The 21,702-nt window shown below is 44.1% G+C and overlaps 1 protein-coding gene across 26 annotated transcripts in view; it reads right to left on the minus strand.

Moving 5' to 3' along the window:
* Window positions 1-10,499, minus strand: part of Epb41l2 (erythrocyte membrane protein band 4.1 like 2) — a 177,765-nt gene extending 167,266 nt beyond the window's left edge. For 24 of the 26 annotated variants that reach the window (XM_040728280.1, XM_040728279.1, XM_040728278.1 and 21 more), the window contains exon 1: window positions 10,384-10,499. The gene's annotated coding sequence lies outside the window, so the exon portion shown is untranslated. Of the gene's footprint in view, window positions 1-2,201; window positions 2,259-10,383 lie in introns of all 26 variants that reach the window. The other 2 variants (XM_040728254.1, XM_040728255.1) reach the window with 2 other exon arrangements.
* Between the last annotated feature and the right edge of the window lie 11,203 nt (window positions 10,500-21,702).

Below are 21,702 nucleotides of genomic sequence, written 5' to 3' on the forward strand. Positions count from 1 at the left end.
CATTGGCAAGCATGCAGTCCTGGGTTCACTCACAACAGAAGTAAAAAAATCACACAACCTAAAGTAGTGCTCAGTATGCTATGCTTGTTACTCAGTGCTTCAAGATCACACCTTAGGGAAGAAATGAGGGGCACAAAACCAGCCACGAAGGAAAGCCTACCTCCTCCAAAAGCCAGATGCTAAAGATGCCAACAAACTCCAAGACCAAACCCAGTTCTTAAGAATACCATCAAATAACTCACTGGCCCTGTCGTAATAAACTAACATTCAGCCAACACGTACAAAGTGCAGTGAGTAACTCATTCAATTCTCAAGCCAGGCCTCAGTGAAATGAACTGCATACCAGTTATTCCAAAGGATTAGAGATACGAACATGTATAAATATAGTCCAAAATAGCCTTCTTATTTTCTGGCTTGGTTTTTCTAGAACTTCCTTCTCTCTTTCTTTTCTATCATGCCATTTATTATGGATGTTTCTGCCCTTGGTTACTTACAATGAACCCACGAGAAGAAAAGAAGGGAAGACGGGGAGGGGAGGGGAGTCCATAAGTCTAAACAAACCTGTCTATGCTGTGAGAGCATCAGGAGCTTGAGGGCTGTAGACCAGAAAGATGGCTTAGGGGGTAAATGTGCTTGCAAGACCTGAAAGCAACCCCTGACACCCACAAAGAATGAATTCCCACACGCTGTCCTCTAAACTCCACAGGTGGGCCATGGTACATACAAGCCTACATACACAGACATAAACTCACACACAAAATAAATACATGTAAAAACAAATTTTAAGCAACAGGCATCAAATAAAAGCCTGCACCTAGGGAATAATCTTGCAGAAATGGGAAAGAGGGAGGGAAATAGGTCTTTTTTTCTAGATCTAATTGCAAATCAAAAGGAAATACGAGGCACAGGAATGGGTTAACTATACTACAGTGAAAACAGCAAAATTCAACCTGTGGTTAACACACAGGACAATCAATTATGCTTTTTCAACAAACAATTGAAAGGAAAAATAAGAAATAAAGAAGCAAGTAAACCTTAAGGGTCAGATAGACATATCAACTATGTACAAATCTTAACTGGATCTTGATCAAAGAAAAAATTTTAAAAATTGACACTTGGCCAAATAGAGAGGTGGCTTAATGGTTAAGAGCACTTGCTACTCTTGCAGTGGACCTAGGATGCATTCCCAGCACCCATGATATCTCATGACTGTCTACAACTCTAGTTCCAGGGGATCCAACACCCTCTTCTGGCCTCCACAGGACCAGGCACACACAGACGTGCATTCAGGCTAACATTCATACACATAAAAACAAACATTTAAAAAGTGATATTGACTACCTAACAGTGGGCATGTACCTGTAATCTCAAAACTCAGGAGATTGAGACAGGAAGATCTCAAATTCAAGGCCAACTTAAGCTACAAAAAAAGAGTTTGAGACCAGACTGAACGACAAAAGGAGTGTGAACCCATGTGGGCTACATAGTGAGACCTTGTCTCAATGCCTTCCACCTAAAACTCTGGCACTCTCACTAAGAAAACCAAAGCGCGTGGGGCTGGAGAGACAACTCAGCAGTTGAGAAAACTCACTGCTCTTGCACAGCACCTCAGTTTGGATTACAAGGGCTTACATGAGGCAGCTCAAACCCACCCGGAACTCCAGCTCCAGGAGACTCCGGTGACCTCTTCTGACCTCCAAAGACAACCACAAGGACTGAACACAGACTAACATTCAGATGTGTACACACGTCAAGCATGAACATAATAAATAAAAATGAATTTAAAGAAGAAAAAACTGGGAATTGAGACCTCAATGCTGACAAATGGACAACACTCGGTGACTCTGAGAAATGTTTAGCATGATGACGGCATCCAGTTAAGGTTATAGAACCGCGTTTACCATCTAAAACTGAAACTGAAAGGGAAACATACGACCAAGACAACACTGAAGCTGCTCTAGGATTAGACGTGAAGCTCAACATAGGGAGCTCATCCCCAGCTCACCCCCAGCATCACATGCACAAAGCAGGTGTGTGGCAAGCAAAGCCTTATATTCTCAGCACCCGCAAGGTGAAGGCAGGGAAATCAGAAGTTCAAGCTCATCTTAGGCTACACGGTGAGCCTGGGATACATGAGAACTTTGTCTAAAAAGAAAAGGTTTTCAAAATGTAGACGATAAAGAAAATAGGATTTGACTCACATCAAGCTGCTGCCTCAAAATGAGAACTTCGGTTTCTCCATTCTCTGACTGTAACATCTGGTAATGATCAAAATGACCAAATGATTAGCTCACTGTGCCCAGATACAAGAAGTGGTCAGACTTGTTCTATGAACACTCTACGTGGTGTACACACTTCTCTATCTCTAAGTCGTGAAGCCCATTCTTGGCATTTAAAAGGCTTATCAGCCCTGCTTGCCCACAAAAGCTTCCACTTTCCTTTCTTCACAACACTGCAATTCCTAGGACCTCAGAGAGGATGGTGCATAAGGAAACAGAACGGATGAGATGAAAAATGGCACGTTCGGAAGCCAAATAATAGAGAAATCAGGCACAGCTGTGGGCTATGGGAGTCTGAAACTAGGCTTTAGACAATGAAGCAGATTACTTAACAGTAAATAAGGAAGTCTACAGCCAAACCAGTGTTGTGTGATGTTTTACTCTTTAACTTTTTTTGGGGGGGGAGGGTCTACCACCCAGCTTCCAAATAAATCACACACAGAGTCTTAATAGTACTTATGAATATCCGACCTTCACTTGGCTTGCTGCTAGCCAGCTTTTCTTATCTTTAATTTTCCCATCTACCTTCTCCCTCTGGCTTTTATCTTTCTTCTGTATATCTTACTTTCCTTCTTACTCCATGGCTGGCTGGCTGGCTGGGTGGGTGGCTGGGAGGCTGGATGGCTGGGTGGCTGGCCACTGACATCGTCCTCTTCCTAGCTTCTCCTTCTATTTATATTCTTTGCCTGCCAGCCCCATTCATCATTTCTCCTGCCTCGGTATTGGTCGTTCAGCTCTTCATTAGACCATCAGGTGTTTTAGACAGGAAAAGAACCACAGTTTTACATAGTTAAACAAATGTAGCATAAACAAAAGTAACACACCTTAAAATAACACTCCACCACACCAGAGGGGGAACACGTCCATTATGACCCTGGTGGTGACCCAAAAGCAACAGTCACAAAGGGGAAGTCAAGAATGACAGCTGCCTGAGGAGGAGGAAAGCCCTACTGCAAGCAACAGGCGGTTTCCACTCAACTGCTATTTAGTAAATGGATCAGTTTAGTAGTCAGTTCACTCAGTGCAAGTGAATGAAATGGTCTAGAACAGTGGTTCGCATCCTGTGGGTCCTGCCCCCACATACCCCATGTGAGATACTTATGATTAATAACTAGCAAATTTACTGTTAAGCAATAGCAAGGGAATAATTTTATGGTTGGGGATTACAACATGAGGAACTCTATCAAAGGGTCACAGCATTAGGAAGGTTGAGAACCACTGGTTTAAAGGTAATGAAAAAGAAATGGGGGGAACTGAGAGAAGAAAGAATTGGCTGACAACTACCCCCCAAGTTTCCTAACCCAAAACCTAAGTATTTATGTTAGATGAAAATTAGACACTATACTGGGGAATATATGTCTGCAGGTGTATTTCACACATAAAACAACTTAGTAGATTTACAAAGGTTACGTTTTAGTGTGTTGTTTGCCAGAGTTTAAACAATCAGTAAGACATCCACTTACTATGAGTCTCATTACAAGTTTACTCCAACTACAGAGAGAAGGAGCTGTAACACAGCATATGCAAACATTGTATACTCAGGATCCGTTGCCTCTGGCAACACTACAAAAAGACTACATACTCCCTGCATTGTTGAAACCAGATACCAAGAACTTTACCACACACACTACTTTGTGTGTTATTTTAAAAGATGGACAAGATTAAGTCAACAGTTTTGCAAAAAGTTCAAAAATTCTAAAGATACTACACTAAAAATAGTTTTAAAAGGGCATTTTAGTCATAAGAAATTCTAGCCTCATATCAGACTGCATTTCCACACAGATAACTGATTCCTGACTACTGGAAAAAAAAAGTGCTTACCGCATAGTCACAGGCAACCCACTGGATCTTTTCATAACCTAACAATTCTCACAGATGCCAGGCGCTATGTGAGGCATTTTATAAACACTGGCTCATCTAAGCTCATATCACTCTAGGAGATAAGTGTGATTTTTACACACACACACACACACACACACACACACACCATTACAGAAATGGCTTTGTGAAATACTTTGCTCAAAGTCCCTGGCAGAGTAGCAGCCTAGCCAACACCAAATAGCCCAAACTTGTTAGTGCCCCTCTCTAATCAACAATTCTACCAGGGGAAGTTTCTAAGGAAATACAAGCAGTCATTGAGCTCACAGGTAAGAATGTAAGTGGCTAGGATGTCTATCAGAATTTGGTTTCACCTTGACAACAGCACAAAGGGGATCACCTAAAGAATTCAATGGAGAGGAAGTGAGCACCATCAAGCAGGGGAGGAGACAGGGAAGAGACAGAAGTACCATGGCGGAGCTCAGACAGAACGAGACGTCTCTGAAGACTTCAGTTTCCTAATTTAGGACATTTAAGAACCAGGTCTGGCCAGGTGGTGGTGGCGCACGCCTTTAATCCCAGCACTCGGGAGGCAAAGGCAGGTGGATCTCTGTGAGTTTGAGACCAAGCCTGGTCTACTGAGTGAGTTCCAGGACAGCCTCCAAAACAATACAGAGAAAACCCTGTCTCGAAAAACTTAAAAAAAAAAGAAAAAAAAAAAAAAAGGAACTAGGTCAGGGGATGTAGCTCTGAAGCTCCGGTGCATGCCATGGATTCAGCCCCCAGCATCACATAAATGGCTGCTCAAAGTCCTCCACAGATCCATACCAAGTTCAAGGCCAGCTTTGTCTACAAGAAACTTTGTTTCATGCAATAATAATTACTTGGAAAATAAGAAGTGGGGCTGGAGAGATAGCTCAGTGGTTAAGAGCACTAGTTGCTCTTCCAGAGGTCCTGAGTTCAATTCTCAGCAACCACATGGTGGCTCACGACCATCTGTTATGAGACCTGGTGTCCCCTTCTGGCCTGCAGTGATACATGGAGGCAGAACACTGTATACACAATAATAAATAAATATTAAAAAAATAAGAACTGAAGCAGATCAGCAATTTGAAACCTTTTCTGATGCCCCAAATAATCTCATATCCATATTTTATCCTTCTCTGAGTCCCCCTCGATTCTCATGGAACCTCTTTCGAGTACTCACTCACCCAAACATAACTCACACTAACACAACCGAGCGTCTTGACTTGCTACAGTCCGAGGCATACCCCAAACAACACATTCTCGCTAACCTTCCTCAGGGCAAGAGTATGAATTAAATCATGTCTAAGCTTCCTTCTGACCAAGTTTAGGTGTGTGTGTGTGTGTGTGTGTGTGTGTGTGTGTGTGTGTGTGTGTGTGTGTGTTATGTGCATTTATGTGTTCTTAAGTAGCTTCTTTGGACAAAAGGGAAAAAAACAAAGAACAAATTACATTTGAATGCGTTCAAACTACGAAGATGTATAATGAAACTGGGGACTCTTAAAAATCAGAGAGTTATCTGAATGAAACATACTTAACAATATGGAAAATATGAAATTAACTAAATTTCCATCTTGAGGGAAAAAACAAGAATACGAATGTGCTGGTAGACTATCAAGGTCTGATTTGGTATAAGAGTTTACTTTTAAAAAAATGGAAAATGCAGAAAACCTCGTTTTGCTTTGTTGTTTTTTTTCCCGGAAAAATTCTTGTTACAATAAATGTTATTCCTCAAACCAAGGAAATGGTACATAGATGATTTATCATTCTAGACATAGAAAACACCCATCTAAAAAACCTACACAGATTCCAAACCAATCAAAAGAACACAGAGAAACTACATCCAGAGATTTTTTTAAGCAAGTCCACTTTATTATTTATATGATGTTTCTTCATAAGCTATGCCAATTTTTATAAAGTCAACTCAAGCTTTCAAGGTACCCAACTGAAATGTTGGCACATAAGGAGTTCAAAGCCAACCTTAGTCACAAAGTAGGTTCAATATCATGCTGAATTGTATGAGAGCCTGGGGATTTTGCTGTTGTTTATCTCTTTTTGTTTTGTTTTCTAAGGTGTTTATCTCTTTTTATTTTGTTTTCTAAGGTAGAGCCTTTGTGCAAAGTCCTGGCCGTCCTGGAGTTCACAATGTAGCCCACGTTGGCCTTGAACTCACAGAAATCTGCCTGTCTCTGTCTCCCAAGTGCTGGGATTGAAGGCATGCACCGACACACCAGTGGAGATCCTGTTTTTGTTTTCTGTTGTTTTTGTTTTTAAATACACTCATGAAGGCTGGTGAGATGGCTCAGCAGTTAGGAGCACTTGCTGCGGCTCTTGCCGAGAATCCAGGCTGGTTTCCAGCTCCCCCAGGGATTACAACCACCTGTTAACTCCAGCTCCAACAGAACTAGCACCCTCTTTTGGCCTGTGTGAGCATCAGGCACCTCTATGGTGCACATACATATCCACGCAAAGTAACCACACACATGAAATAAAATAAACCTTTAAAAATATGCAAAAATGCCAGTGAATTAATTTTTCCACTGGTGAATATAAAGGTTCCATCTATCAAACATATGCAAAATATGTGTGTTGTGTATGTGTATTCCCTTCTACCTCATACAAAATATACAAACACACATACTTTATAGAAAAACTACCCCTAAAAAGTTGCAACTGTCAATTGTTTCTAGATAATATTCGAGATGGGGTTTTTAATTTCCTTTCTGGCTTACTTATGACTTCTAAGAAACTGCACTATTAATAGGTACTATGGTGGCCATAATCCTACAGTTAATGACACAAAGCAGTCGTTCCATCTTAGATTTTAGTTTGGGACACTACCCAGACAGACAAATGATAGAAATCTTATGAATATCAAGTTACTGGTTCGTGCCAAAACATGGCCTGCCCAAAGGATGCTCTATCTGCAATCTGTGAAAGAATCACATACAAATCCCCTATTTACTGATGCCTCCCAAAGATGCTAGAAAGGTCTGTATGTGGCGGGTAGAAGGGAAAGGGCTAAGAGCAGATTTGCTGACTGCTAAAAGTTCAGCCCTGAGATTGATCCCAAGCTTCTATAAAAGAGCAGTAAGCTGGGGTTTGGCTAGTATTTGCTGACTGTGGAAGCCAGAATAAACATTTACTTGAGGCATTTAAATCTGTAAAGAGTACCCAATGATTAGGTTCAGCAGCTCCAGTCTGGAAAAAAAACAAGCAAGTCCACTGGAACTGTTTCTAAATAAAGGTGGGGTGGAGGAGATAGGCACATTTCCTTTGTTTTCTTTCTAATCAACAATCCAGACTTCAGAAAGGCAACAAGCCAGTTGGTGGTATCGATCTCTAAAAACGTTTGCTGCCTTAAAAAAAAAAAACAAAAACAAAAACAAAAACTAGCAGCAACTTATATCCTCAAAAATGTCTACCCACAGCTACCTCCATTCAAATAAAGAAAAAGCCCAGGCTTTACTGTGGAAGCAGAAACAAAAATCAACCCTCCAACTACATAAAATATGAACCCACATTCCTAAATAAAATGGCAAAGTTACAACCTTTGTAGGTCTCTAGCCACAGCAATATGAGGCAGTGGTTCAGAGCATAACTACACAGAATTACTAGTTACAGAAAAAAAATCTACCAATAAATATTTTGGCTGAGGACTGCTTTGTCATCTTCGTAAGTATTTTTAGTGAAAGCATGTGTTTGAGGAGCCCACGTGAACATGATTCTGATTTTTAAATATCTATTTTTTACATTCTGGTCACTGGTTAGGTTTCTAAGCTCAAATCTTTAGAACTGGTAATTTGGAAAGGGTAAACCACAGAGCATCACATTAAAAAGCAAAAGCCGTCAAGCTCACCAACTCAGGTCAGCAAAGCCTAGCCAGAAGGCTCAGTACTCTCACAAATCTAAAGATGGGCCTCCCTGGCCCAGACTCACATCTAACAAGAAACACACATGAACAAAATGCCCTAAAGCCATTCCTCAAGGTATACCAAGACTTTCTTCTTCTTTTTTATTGGCTTTTTGAGACAGGGTTTCTCTATAGCTTTGGAACCTGTACTGGACCTCCCTCTGAAGACCAGCCTGGCCGAACTCCAGAGATCTGCCTGTGCTACCACCGCCTGGCTCGAGTTTCCTTACTTTTCTATCTGTAGTTATTTTGGGGTGGGTGGTGGGCATCCATTCAAATGCTCCAAATAGGCTTCTTTCAAATTGGATCTAAAAATACAGACTTTAAATATCCATAATCAATTATTCTGAAACATCCCAGAGCAGTTTAATTTTTTTTACAGAAATACCAAACATGTCGGTGAAAAAAAAAACCTATGAAGATGAATTATGTCAAATAATGGCATTGCTTTTGATTCTTTTAAACAATCCCCATCTAATTTAGACTTCAAGAGCTTTGAGAGTTGGTAGCTCAATCCGTCCACACTTTTTTTTTTCCCTTGCACACAGTGTCCTACTTCTACTAGAGGTAAACGATTAAAGGACTCTTATGACTAGGTCTTTCTTACAGGGGGAGGGGCGTTTTAAAAGGAAAGAAACTGTCCTCTTCCATTAATGAGCAACCTCCTTCTTGTTCTCAGCAGTCAGTTTGCGCGCAAGACCACTACTGACTTCAGTGGGAATTCTGCCTGAGAAGTGAGGAAGACATAATAGGATTAAATTAACAAAAATCCACACCATTGCTCTAAGCCACTGCTCCTCCTTCAACTCTCTAATAGCCTCCAAAGAGCAACATGTGACTGACTGAAACGATGGCTCCCGAAACTGAACTGTAGAGATGATCATGCTATCCCTGACAGGCAACACAGCTTCTCTCTTTAAAAGTTATGGCAAACTAGCAGCCTGATGAGAGTTGCTGGCCCTTACCAAGAGCCAAGATTACACAGCAATGCAGCCCCCATTGGTGGCTGCAAGAGCAAATCAGAGATTTCTCACAGTAGGAGCCTGCAAACTAACCGAATAGTACTACATGCTACTCAAGCCCCCCAGGAAAACCTGTATAAACACTGAGAAATCTCAACCCCTTCTTCCACAACCAAGAAACAGATTGGGGTTTCCCTCAAATTCACGGGGATGTCTGACTGGGTGGGCTGAAATGCTGTCAATGCAGTGTTATAAGGAGGCAACACATCCGCACAAAATAATTACAAAACAGGAAAAACTGAAGAAAGATGCATGGAGAAAACTGACAGTAGTTTGTTGTTTTTAGCTAATCGCAGTAATAAGAACATACTACCCTGCACACCCGACATTTCCCATGCTAGAAAGTTCAAGTAACAGAGAAAACCTTGATTCCGAGTGGAGAAAATACATGCACAACTCCCCCAGGTTCTGCTTTCCCTACCACCCACCCAGGGACCTTAAAAAACAGGGACAGCTGTAGAGGTGACAGAGATTTACTGAAAGGAATAGACTTATGTGAGGGGCTTCCTCAGTTTGTACCGAAGGCTCCACAGAGACCACTCCCCAAAATAACACACTGTGGGCGGGAGCTCTTCTAACTTCACCAAAACCAAAATTAAAAGAAAGAAAAAGAAAAGAAAAACAACTTGGCCCCACCAGAGGCTGGCATCTGGGGACACTTAATGACTAACGTCCCCCGCAGACGTGTGGGATCGAGGATGGGGGTCCCCGGGCGCCAACCCCAACACCACCGGGCTCCGTTATGTCGTCCACCTGGTCCTTTCCCTGCAGCGCACCCCAACTGCTCGCACCCCTCAGCTGCCAGCGCGCAGGAGAAAAGGAAGCCATCAGTGGTTGGATGGCTTGGTGTCGGAGCTGGAAGGCTGGCTCGCCGCAGAAAACCCTGCGTGTTAGCTAGCCCGCAGCTCCCAGACCACGCAGGCGGCGGCGGCGGGGGCGGCGGGGGCGGCGGGGGCGGAGGATCGCCCGCGTGGGCCCGACCCGCGGCGCGCGTGGGGCTGGCGCAGCGCCCTCCCCGACTCCCGCAGAGCCCACGCGCCCCCACGGGCCCGCGTCCGGCGCCCCCGAGCCATGCTCCGGGAGGGCGCCGGCGCGGCCGAGCCCGCGCCCACGATGGATGGAGTCGCGCGCCTCGGTTGCGGCTCGGCGGGGCCCCGGCGCGTGACCCCGGGGACGGCGCCGCGGTCCCGGCTGGGAGGGAGAAGGGCCCACAGCCGCCCCCTCCCCCGCCTGGGACAGCCGTGCCGGGCTTCCTGCCGGGGTCGGCTTCCCGCCTGCAGCTCGAGGGGACGCCGCCCGCCACCCCGGAGCCCGCTCGCCTCCTTACCCGGACACCGCCCCTCTCGAGCTTGCTCGCCCCGGGACACGTCCCGCTTCAGCTCAGGCCGCCGGCCCTCCGCGTCTGCCGCCTCCACCCTCCGCTGGGTTTCAAATTGAAATTCCCTGGCTGGGGCCGTCAGAGAACTCAACGCGCAAGCCCCGCCCCCTCCTGGCGGAAGCCCCGCCCCACATCCCCCGCCCGACACGCCCCGGGCGCGGAAACCCCCGCGGGCAGGCCACGCCCCCGCGGGCAGGCCACGCCCACGGCGCCGACTGGCGTGGGAGGGGGGCCTTCCCGAGGGATTCGCGCGGCTCCCAGGCCCAGGGCCCCCGCCGCAGGGACCCGTTGCGCCCTCAGAGCGACCCTGGAGATAATGATTGCCGGTGCGTGTGTGCGAGGCGTTCTTTCTGAGAATCCTGGCCTTAAATGCCCTCTCAACTTCTGAAAGTTCTTTCTTCAAAGTGCTTTCACTGACTAAACCTTCGCCGGGTGCCTATTTCGTGGTAGACAGTAGAGCAGGTCCAGGAAACCGAATAAGGAAAGCTGGGTCCCCCTCAGTCTCCAGTGAAAGAAGCGCTTTCACGGGAAAAGGCTTGAAAAGAAACCATTTATTCTTCCTGTGGGAGAGGCAGGAGAGAGTGGGCAAACCCGGTGGAGGAGAGGAGCTTTGATGCTCAGCTTTAGGAGTCAGGATTTCTCCAGGCACAGACAGGCTTGGGAACCTAGGTTGCAAAATATAACGGGGATGAGGCAGTGTCTTAAAAAAAATCTAATGGGTCAAATCGTGGAAAGTTACACACACGTGCGCACACACACACACACACACACACACACACACGTACATAGAATGCCCCCCCGGGTCTTTTGTACAATTAGACCTCCATCTCTTAGTCTACTAATTTCATCTTAGCATTGCTTGTCAAGCCTTCAGCCTGCCTCCAGTGTGGAGGCAGTGTGCCCACACACCGTGTTCCTCTAGTCATTTGCTTCCTCCCACCTCTAATAAAATCTTTAGTGATTCACCTTTGCCAAAGTCACCTTTTCTTTCCTAAACATCGTAAAATTAGCAATTGCAAATTAATCCTAGGGAGCAATGCCTGGCATGTGTGTGGATGGTACCTTCCAGGTAAAAACACACATTCATGTATTTTATCAGTTGGTGCTCACAATAACTATGAAAAAGCCAGACAGGATATTATCTTTACTAAATCAAAAAGAAAAAAGTAAGGGAAACAAAGTCACTTACAAAAATCATTCTTAATAAAAAGTAAAATTATTGCAATAATGGCTAGCATCTGTTGCGTTACCAGACACCTGAGTTGATTTCCTTGATTGCAGGCCCAGACACTTTTTTTTTTTTTTTTGGTTTTTATGAGACAGGGTTTCTCTGTATTGTTTTGGAGGCTGTCGGTCCAGCCTGGACTCGAACTCACAGAGATCCTCCTGCCTCTGCCTCTCGAGTGTTGGGATTAAAGGCATGCGCCACCACCGCCCAGCCACACATTTCTAATGAAGAAGCGCTAGGAATTCTGTTCACTTCCTGTTGCTGAGATACAAAACCTAGAAGAGTTATTTTGGCTTACGGTGCCCTGGGTTTCTGTCCACGGTCACTCAGCCCTTTGCTGTGGGTGGGTGTCAAGCCATCCTGATCGGGAGCATATGGAGCAAAGCTTCTAACCTGTGCCATGGAATCTGAAAGTCAAGATTGAGAAACTGAGGTCTTAATATACCATCTACTGATATACCCCAAGTGACCTAGCTTCCAACAGCCCTACATGCAAAAGTTTCCACCTCCCCACAACACCAAGCCTTTCAACACACTTGCTTCAGACCCCAGCCACGAATTTCATGCACCTTGAGGCAGCTAACAAAAAGTTGTTAAAGCAAGCTTCCAGACTCCTTGTTTTCACAGACCTTGGAACTAAACATTTGCGATTTTGATTCCATGTAAAGATTAAGTCGGATAAGCTGTTTTCATTTTTGTTTGTTGCTACAGACACTGGTTTTGTGTTGACAAAGCTGGCCTAGAGTTCCTGGGTTTCAGTGATCTTCCTACCTTGTGTAGCTAAGGCCACGGGTTCATACACAACACTGAACTTAATCTTGTAAGTTTAGGGGACATAGATCTTGATGCACACAGCTGTAGGGGTGACTTCATGGTGAAGAGTACTGCCGTGCAACCACAGGAACCTGAATTCCATCGTAACATCCAGGTAACCAGGCAGGCATAGGATCACAGGTCCTTAGAACCCTAGCACTGTGGGGACAGACACTGAGAGGTCACAGAGGCTGGCAGACTACCAGCCTAGGTCAAAACACAAAAGGACCAAGTTCAGACAGAAACCCTGTGTCAAAGGAAATAAGACGGAAAGTGATAAAAGTGTCAACTGCAGATGAATAATTTTTTAAATACCAACACTAAATAGTAAAGTGAACATACATATAAATAATAAAAAACAATATTGTTATCATAAAAAGGACACTACTGTGACATTTTTCTACTGCACTGTCCGAATCATTTCTATGTGCTTCCCCCACACCCAGGGGGAGAGGTTGAGACAAGGTATCAAGCTCTTAGGTCACTGTTCTGGATAGTTTTATGAGTCGTTTTTAGAAGAGGGTAACACAATTGAGAAGACGCCCCCATCAGATTAGCCAATGTGCAAGCCTATGGTGCATTTTCTTGATTGATGGCTGATATGAAAGTGCCCAGCTCACTGTAAGCAGTGACACCCCTGGGCAGATGGTCCTGGGTGCTGAAAGAAAGCAGGCTGAACAAGCCATGAGGACCAAGCCAGAAAGCAGCACTCCTCCGCGGCTTCTACTCCAGTTCCTGCCTCCGGGTTCTTGCCTTGACTTCCTTCCGTGATAGACTATAATGGGAAAGTATAGATGGAATAAGTTATTTCCTGAGTTGCCTTTGGTCTTGGTGTGTTTTTAATCACAGCAATAAAATGCTAACTGAGACAGTACCTTGAGTTTGCTATGTAGCAAAAGTTGCCTCCATATTTCCACAAGCTGGAAGTATAGGCAAGTGCCCATGTACCCAGCACTATGCCACTTTTAAGGAATATTAATAAGATAATTATATCTATAAATGGACTTAGCTTAAAGAAATGATTTAAGGATATTAAAACGTTACTACCAAATAAGTAATGGTGTGTAGGTGTGAGAGAAAGAGGAAGGGAGGGGGGGAAAGGAGAGGGAGAGTGTGTCAGACTGGCTTCTACCTGGTGGAAAATGATCCCCCCCTCCCCAGCATTATCTCCATCCTTTATTTAGGGGGATTTCATACATGCACATAAAATCGTTTCATTAAAAGCACACCGCATTCGCCGGGCGTTGGTGGCGCACACCTTTAATCCCAGCACTTGGGAGGCAGAGGCAGGCGGATCTCTGTGAGTTAGAGGCCAGCCTGGTCTACAAGAGCTAGTTCCAGGACAGCCTCCAGAGCCACAGAGAAACCCTGTCTCGAAAAACCAAAAAAAAAAAAAAAAAAAAAGCACACCGCATTCACACACTCCTCCCTCAATCTCCTGCCACCACCTCTCTCCTTTAAAAGATTGTTTCCTTTTGTTAATGTGATGCCTGTGGCTGCTTTGCCTGCAAGGATGCCTGTGTAGCATGTGCACACAGTGCCCGCAGAGGTCAGAAAAAGCACTGAATCCCCCGAGACTGGAGTTGCAAGTGATTGTAAGCTGGTGTAGGTGCTGGGAACTAAACTCAGGTCCTCTGCAAGAGTGGTCAATACTTTTAACCACCCGGCCATCTATCTCTCTAGCCTCATGAGCTCTCTTGTTTTTAATCTTAAAGCGACTGAGTGCATTTGGTCCCACCAGGATATATGCATGGGCACATCTACTAGTCAATGGGAATGAAGCTTTTAGGCTGGGTCCAGATTGATCTCTTCATATCCTATGAATCGTGTATATGGCGATGTCAGCGATATGGTCTCATCATCAAATTCTGAAGGGGGACTGCCTTGGTTAGATTCTATTATGAACTTGAGATAACCCAGGAACCTGGGAAAAGGGAACCTCGTTTGAGGAACTGACCAGATCACATTGTCCTATGATGACATCTGTGAAAGACTGTCTTGACTCATGCCAGATATGGGAGAGCTCAGGCCGCTGTGGGACAGTACAGCCTTAGGCAAGTGGCCCTGGGCTGGTTGATCATGATCTGAGAGCTAGCCAGCAAGCGGCCTTCCTCCGTGGCCTCTGCTTCAGTCCCTGCTTCCAGGTCCCTACCCTGAGCTCCTGTCCTGACTTCTCTTGGTGTTGGACGATTACGTGGAAGTATAATTTAAGATACACCCTTTCTTCTCTCATTACTTTTGGCCATAAGTGGGTATCACAGCAACAGAGACGCAAACTAAAATAGCCAACAGAGAGCTGAGGCAATACTGTGGAATGTCTGAGGGTCTAGGGGCCTCCACTGACAAATAACTCAAAAAGAGGTGACCCAGATAAGACACAGCACTTTTTATTTAATAGCCTATGATGTCTGGGAGAGGTGCTGTCCCCTATTGTAGGGTAGCTGCATGTAACACGCTTTTTTGGTATTTGTGTATGCATATATTTTAGAGCTCTTTCAACAGTGGTAGGATTTCATGACTGCATCAAAGGCCTTTAACGTGTTCTCTCTCTCCTCTATCCTGCCCTCCTACATCAACCTCATGTATCCTTCCAACTCCATTATTTTCTTTTTCCCCTTCGTACCACCTGTGTTCTCTCCCCCTCTGTTGAAGCGGTCCCTCCCCCTGCCCCCCACCCCCCACCCCCGTTTGGCCCTGACTAGCTTCCTGACTTCTGTGAGTGCTCCAATTCAAACACAAATCTCTTAAGACTCAAAGCTAACACCCACTTACTCAAAAGAAAACATGGCATTTGTCTTTGAAGGTCTGGGTTACCTCACTGAGAATAATCATTTTCAGTTTCATCCATTTGCCTGCAAATTTCATTTTATTTTTCTTAACAGATGGGTAATATTCCGTTATGTAAATAGACCACGTTTTCACTATTTACTCAACAGTTTACCAACCTGTAGGCTGTTTTCCTTTCCTGGCTATTGTGAATAGAGCAGCGATGATCATGGATGAACAAGTGTCTCTATAGAAGAATATAGAGTCCTGTGTGCCCAGGACTGGTCAGCTTGGTCACATGATAGATCTACATTTTTTTAAATAAACTCTACATTGATTCCCACAGTAACTGTAACATTTTGTACTCCTACCAATAGAGAATAGGTGTTCCCTTTCCCCACACCCATGCCAGAATTCACTGTGTTTTGTTTTGTTTTGTTTTGATCTTAGCCATTCTGACTAGTGTAGAACAAAAATCTCAAAGCAGTTTTAATCTGTATTTCCCTTGTAGCTAATGATGTTGAAGATTTTTGTAAATATTTCTAAGTCACTTGTACTTAAAAAAAAACTCTGTTTAGTTCTGTGCCCAATTATTTTTAATTGGATTATTTGTTGTCTTGGTAAAGTTGTGTTTAGTTCATTGTATGTTCTAAATCTTAACTCTTTGTGAGACGTATTGCTGACAACTTTTGTCCCTATTCTATAGGCTGCCTTATCACTTGATTCGTGGTGTCTTTTGCTGTACAGAGTTTTTTTTTTTAGTTTCATGAGGCACCACTTGTATGTTCATGTAAGTTGAAGCATGTTCCCCACTTTTCTCCTGTAACAGATTCAAGGTCTTATGCTACTAAAATCCTGGAACCCTTTGGAATTTGTGTAGGGTGAGAAATAAGTCCCTAATATCATTTTTCTATAAGTAGACATCCAGTTTGTCCAGCATATATTGTTAAAGGTGGTATCTTTTCTCTAATGTGCATTTTTTACTTCTCTCTCTCTCTCTCTCTCTCTCTCTCTCTCTCATCTCTATTTCTATCTCTATCTCTCTATCTCTCAAAATTCAGAGGGCTGTGGGAGCATGGTCTTATATCTAGGTCTTCAATTCTATTCCATTGACTTTTAATTTTTTGTTTGCTTTTTATGTGTCACGGTTTTATAATGCTATAGCTCTACAGTATGACAATATCAGGAGCAGTGGTGTTTCTAGCAACGTTTTTTGTGGTTCAGGAATTTTTTAACTATCCTGGATCCTTCATATTTCCATGTGTACTGGCTGGTTTTGTGTGTCAAAATGACATAAGCCAAAATCATCAGATGAAGGAGCCTCAGCTGAGCAAAAGCCTCAATGAGATCCAGCTGTAAGGCATTTTCTCTTTTAGTAATCAATAGTGAAGGGCTCAGCCATGGTGGTGTGTGCCGTTCCTGGGGTGCTGGTCCTGGTTTCTATAAGAAGGTGGGCTGAGCAAACCAGGGGAAGCAAGCCAGTAAGCAGCATCCTCCATAATCTCTGCGTCTGCTCCTGCTTCCGGGATCCTGTCCCGTTTTGAGTTCCTGTCCAGAGTTCCTTCAGTGATGAACAGCAATGCTGAAGTGTAAGCCTAATAAATCCTTTCCTCCCCAACTTGCTCTTTGGTCATTGTGTTTCGTCATAGAAATAGAAACCCAAACTAAGATGAATTTGAAGATTTTTTTCAATTTTTGTGAAGAACTGTTTTGGAATTTTAATGAGGATTGCCTCAGATCTGTAGCCTGCTTCTCAGAAGATTAACATCTTCACAATATGAAGTCCACCAATCTACAATCATGGGAGGTCTCCCCATCTTCTGGTGTCCTCTTCAGTTTCTCTTTGCAGATGTTCTGAAATCTGTGGAAAGTGCGTATGGGTCTGTGTGTTCCTCAAGCAGTGGCAGCTCAGGGTGGTGGGAAAGGGAAGGGAACACTCCGGCCTGTGGGAATTGTGTGACACTGCATTGTCCTCAGGTGCTGGGAACTGGGCCAAGGGGTAAGTTGTGCATTGCTACCTGTGAGAAGTAAACTCGATGAGCAGTGTGGACAGGAAATGTTCACATGATCTCCCTAATGCCCTTACTAATTCCACAGGTCGTGGAGAAAGCTGGTCTTACTATTGCTACGGTAGTGATTTGCATGTGTGCCTCTATGCACCTGCCTCAAACCAGAGAGACACGTTATAATGGCTTTACACAGTACAGAGACAGAGAGGCCTGACAATACAGTCTTCTGTTATGATTGACTCATGTTCTCAAGCCTCACCTTCCATATGAGAGTCCCAGTTCCACCACCACAAGCAACCAAGACACCATTCAAACATCCCAGTAGAAGATTCTGTCGTGACCAATTGCTGGTATAGTTTTGTTGGTCTTCAAAACTGTAAAACAACCATTTATTACCCATGAGTCTTTTGGACAGAAATTCAGGCAAGACTCAAAAGAATTCCTCATCTCCGCTCCATGTGGTATCAGCTGGTAAGCTTAACTGTAGGTGAAGAATCTAAGATAGCTCCACTAACATGTGCCAGTCTGTCCTGCTTGTTAGTTAGGACACCTAGTTTCTCTTCCATTCATCTTCATTGCATGCTATTCCCCTCTCTCTCCCTCCTTGTCACCCCCCCCAACCTATGTGACCTCTCTAGTGGGAAAACCCAGATTTCTTATATGGCACTGGTTTCCAAGAAACTACAAACAAAATCTGAGTCTGGCTATAATGAAGTATCACATCCTGTGGTCAAAGAAATACAGAAGGTAGCCCCAATTTAAAAAGAGGGTTCACAGACTTCACCTCTTAGTAAGTAGGTCTAACAGAGAGAAGAAACGTTGCTGGCAGTTATCTCCAGGTATATTGGTAAACAATTCACAAATACCACACTTTTCCTTCCTTCTTTCCTTTCTTCCTTTTTAAGTAGGGTTCACCAGATGACCTGAGCTTTTGGGAACTCACAACAACTCTGGACAGACAGCTAGGGGGCAAGAATGAGACCAACCTGGGCCCTTTGCATCTGGGTGACAATTGTGAAGCTTGGTCTTTTGTGAGGGGCTGGCAGTGGGACCAGGACCTGTTCCTGATGCATGAGCTGACTCTTTGAAACCTATTCCCTATGGTGGGATGCCTTGTTCAGCCTTGACACAGGAGGGAGGAGCTCGGTTCTGTCTCAGCTTGATGTGCCATGCTTTGTTGATTCCCATGAGAGGCTTTTACCCCATCTAAATAGAGACTGGGGAGGAGTGGATGTGGGGAGGAGAGGAGAGGACGGAGGGGAAACTGTGATTGGTATGTAAAACAAATAAAAATGACGAAAAATAAATAGATAGATAAACAGGGTCTCACTATGTAGTTATAACTGGCCTGGAACTCTCTATGTAGACCAGGCTAGCCTTGAACTCACAGAGACCCACCTGCCTGTGCCATTATTTTCCAATGCAGTATCAGACTCCTCCTTCAAGAAGCCCATTTTTTTCATCTGCAGTCACATTCTCAACACAATTTCCATCAGAGTAATCACAAATCTCCCTTCTCATATAAGTTATAGTAAATGATGCAATCTTCTTCTTTTCAGCGTCTGTGGCTACTGACAGCTATAGTCATCTCTAGTCTACCAAAGGGTGGTATTCTCTCCACTATATCTGGAGTTTTTCCATTAGTGCACCCTGCTTCATCTGACTCTCAAGAGGAAGAGGCATCAGCATGCTGCTTCCTGTAAGCCAGAGAACTCCATGGTTACACATGGATTCTCATGGTCAATTGCTCCTTAGAACTAAAAGTGGAAATAGGATATAGCTCAGTGGTAAGGCATTTGCAAGAGGCCCTGGATTCAAATCCTAACCCTGAAAAAGATTCCTAGGAAAGCTACATTTTAAAAGGATACAGCAAAGGTATAATTTCAGTTTAACAATCTGAACATCATTGAACACCAAGCCTTGCTCTGGAAATATAAAAATGAGTGAAACATTTTGCCCACTGTCAAGTCCAGAGCCTGACAGATAATAAATCTGGGGAAAAATAGGGATTTAGGAAATCTGGTTCCTATCTCTGGCCTTCCAAGTGTCCTCACTCCCTAACAGGGACTACATTTCATCATTAGCATCTAAAGTAGATATGAACAATGAAGATGAAACGATACTCTATGTGAAGGACAAACTTCATTCATTTCCATTTTGTGCCTATTCATCTCAAAAAATAACCACAGGGTAAGATCAGCAATAGTTATGCTGTACTTTGGTTTAGACTGATGGGTAAACAAGGGCTATAAGACGTTAAGATGGGTCTAAACTTCTCAAGAAAGGAGTTCAGAGAGGTCAAAGGAGAAGATTTTAGACTCCTTCAAAGACCTAAAGACCCCAAGGCAAGGGGACTATAGAACATGGTACCAGTTTTGTTAGGATTGCACAGATGTCTTGCTATGGGGAGAGACTGAGACAGAACACGGTATTTTAGTAAGATGAGCATGTTCTCTGATTGTACCTCCACACTGTGCTTGACCGCCAGCCCATCTCTGCCATTCTGAGCTCTTTCCCAGGCAGTCCTGAGAAGAGGGTTTGATTAGGTTATAGAGAAACAATATGCTTCTAGTGCCCATTTAATTGAATATGGCAATTGGGAGGGTAAATGATCAGCAAGCCTTGGCATTGCGCTTCATTTGTCACAAGAACCACCCCACAATGCCACGGACAAGTTTTCTCACAAGTACCAATCAGGCCCCTACCGTGCTTAGCTTTGGAGAGTGGGTGCATTCAAGGTGACATGTCCAGAGCCTGCCGTGGACGACTTCTGATGTGGCATCACAGCGAAAGCCAAAATTTTTGAACATACTCTGAGGGATTTTGCCTGTGGAGTATAATTTGTGAATGACCTTGGCAGTTGATGGTATAAAACCTAGCAACAGTGGTAATGGGAACAGCAAAGAAACTGTTGAATCAAGAGGGAAAAAAATCTAAAGAGTTATCCCCTGAACTGTATGGGGTTGGCATTGGATATTGTGCAGCCCAGTCCTGATGAGCTATTTCTTCCCAACGGCCTATAGAAGCAGCAGTGACAGAGCCCAGGAAATTGGAATGTTGCCATCTCCAAGGAAACAAATACTTCCACTTGGAAAATGGGTTCTCCTAGGGAGTGATCCTTTGCTTATTCAAAACAGATGTGGGGTAGAAAGAAGGTCGGTATTAGCCAACTACCATCCTTCCCTTGCATTCTGTGTGGGTCCTCACAGCACAGAAATGTGCCCTGCTCCCTGGGAAAGACTTACAATGGATTTTAAGGCTATATGGTGCTATTACTGCATGTGACCCAACCCTCTCCAGGGGAAAATTTTCTTGGAAAATGAGATTGCTGTGAAGAAAATTACACCCAGAAAATGCAAAAAGGCAATACAACTATAGGCTCTATGAAAAAAGGGATGTCTTCCGCCTTGTATACCAGGGTATTTTAGTCCTAAGTATCATGGTTCAAATACGCCATCTTCATTAAATATTTGTTGAAAGAACAAAGAATATCTGTAAGTAAAAACAAATGAAGCAACTTCTGTTTCCTGGTTTGACAGATGAGGTATTCAAAAAGAAGTACTGAATGATCTAAAAATGACGGATAGAATAGTTTCATCTGTATACATGTTCCAGTGTGTGTGTACATGTGTGAGCAGGTGTGTGTGTCGAGGTTGGCGATCACTCGTCTTCCTCGATCACTGTCCACTTTACCCTTTGAGTCAGGGATTCTCACTGAATCTGAAACTTGCCAATTCAACTAGACCAAATTGTCAGCAGCCCGTGAGACCCTCCAGTCTCTGCCTCCCCAGAACGGCCATTACAGGGGCACATTACCAACTTTTATGTGGATTCTAAAAATGGAATCCTGGCCCTCAAGCTTGCATAGCGCTCGACTGTGCTCTTTCTAGCTTCCAGATTTAATATTCGGAAACATTATAGATACATAACTGAGCTTGACAGAAAAGGTAATTTTAAGAGGCCAGTCTCCAGAAGAAGGACAAAGTCCCCAAAAGTGAACAAACGTTAAAGCTGGCACGGGCCTCACACATGGACACAGCTGTGCCCTGTCCGGAAGCACCCAGTTGAAGTGAAACGCACTGTACAATCATGCAGTTCCTCGGCCTGAAGCAGCTTAGAAAACAAAATGAGCCCTTTTGAAATACAGCAACCCTAATGGGAGTCACTCCTATTTTTGTGCTAGCATAACCATTGAGAGGACTTTGGCCTGCAGTCACCTGCATTGATAGTTTTAGACTTTGTTTTCCGAAATCCACACTGGTAGAAGACATTTTGGTTATGAGAAGCAACACCGTTATGAGGAGCGGAAGGAGGAAGTCTTCCCTATGGAAAGATGCCACGTTAATTCCTAGCACGGATCCAACAGTCAAAACATAGAGAAGTCCAGGTACAGTAATGCATATCTGTAAACCCGGCGCTCAAGATGCAGAGGCGGGAGGATCACTGCAAGTT

Source organism: Mesocricetus auratus, unplaced genomic scaffold, assembly GCF_017639785.1.
Source record: "Mesocricetus auratus isolate SY011 unplaced genomic scaffold, BCM_Maur_2.0 Super-Scaffold_100018, whole genome shotgun sequence".
NCBI classification, from domain to species: domain Eukaryota; kingdom Metazoa; phylum Chordata; class Mammalia; order Rodentia; family Cricetidae; genus Mesocricetus; species Mesocricetus auratus.